This window comes from Buceros rhinoceros, unplaced genomic scaffold, assembly GCF_000710305.1.
Source record: "Buceros rhinoceros silvestris isolate BGI_N320 unplaced genomic scaffold, ASM71030v1 scaffold9861, whole genome shotgun sequence".
Taxonomy (NCBI): Eukaryota; Metazoa; Chordata; class Aves; order Bucerotiformes; family Bucerotidae; genus Buceros; species Buceros rhinoceros.
The window spans coordinates 937-2,549 of record NW_010395930.1 but is presented as its reverse complement, the minus strand read 5'-3'; positions in this window follow the sequence as shown (position 1 = coordinate 2,549).

Here is a 1,613-nt window from a genome sequence, read left to right as displayed (position 1 = left end):
TGCATCCAGATCATTTACAGAAATGTGGGAGAGCTCTGGCCATGACACTGAGCCCTGGGGAACCCCACTGGTGACTGGCTGCCAGCCTGATGGAACCGCTTTGACTACAACACCTTGAGATTGAACCATCAGCCAGTTGCTCACCTATCATATCATGGACTTGAATCAGCCAAATAATTCCTTTTGAGGGGAAATCAGGATGTTTCCTTACTGTAGTGCATATTCTGTGGACAGGACAGGTGCTGCGTGGACTAACTATGGCTCCATCCACAAAGTCTTCCAGTAACAGGCCAGAAGGCATTGCACTCTCAGAAATCATAGTGTTCTCAGATAACAATCCAGATAGAGTTGAATGTGAAGTAAGGGGGTTTTGGGGGGTTTTGTTGTGGTTGTTATTTATCCCCCTCCTTAACTGTCCTACCTTCCTCTGGCAAAAGAAAACTAGTGCCTTACAGAGAGTGCCTTTCTCCTTCTGTCACAGGCCACAAGCACCCAGCCTCCTTCATCGTGAGAGTCCTCCTCACCACTCGACAAATTGTGCTCTCCAGTTGTACGTCCTTCATTGCCAAACGGACTATGGCTATGGGCTCTGCTCAGACTCTTCTTGCAAGCCTGGTCTGGTTCTCTGGTCCATAGTCCACTTACCTCATCCCATGACTCCTTCACCTGGAAACACAGTACCTTTCCCACACATGAAACCATGATTCCTCTAAAACCCAGCAAGAGGCACCTGCACCTGGACAGCAGAGTCCCCGCTCTCTTCAGAGATGTACAAAAAATTTGGATTTCTTTGTAATGCAGGAAACAGGGTGAGAGGTTGGCCTCCCCACTTGCCACGTTTGTCCTTCTATAGCATCATGTTCTGAATGCCTGTTCTGCGGAGAAGTCTGTGGACTTGTAGGAGACCATGGTCATGTAAGGATTGCTGGGAGGAAACTGGAGGACGGGGCAGAACAAAGAAGAGTGTTTGAGGGGATGTAATCTCCATCCCTGTAGCACCCTTGAATGGTTTCTGGGACAATGACAATCCCTCAGCCACCTCTATGTTGTCTAACATGGCACTGGGGTGCTCCACTCCAGGAGGAATCCTAAAAGCTGTGCGTTCCACCCAAAGTGAGGATAAGGGGGGGAAAGGGAGTGTACTAAACCACTGCTGACACTGCCATAAAGACCTTTGTAATTATGTGACAAGCAGAAAAAATAACCAAGTTTACCAGGTTAGCTTTGGTGTGTCGACATAGAGACGAAACTCCTCTAGACTGGTAGAGAGAAGTGAGACATGTGCCGGAGCAGAGGGTCCCACTGTGATTTCCATAGGAGAAATAAGGGCATGGTTAGGGCCCCCGGTACAGTCAGTGTCCAGGGTGTGCCATGCTGCAATTTCCAGTCCTTGTTCTGGCAAAGGAGAGAATTCAGGATGTCCTCAATCATACTGTGGGTGTTATCTCAGAGGCAAGGAGTGCCACCAATGCAGCTGTATCTGGTGCTGTGGACACTTACTCAGCGAGTGACCATTAAAGACCATCATTGAGAACCAGCAGCTCAGTTCTTCCAGGGAGCAGGAGAGCCTATTTGCCTCTCCCTGCAGCAATGCCATACTCTGTCACACCACG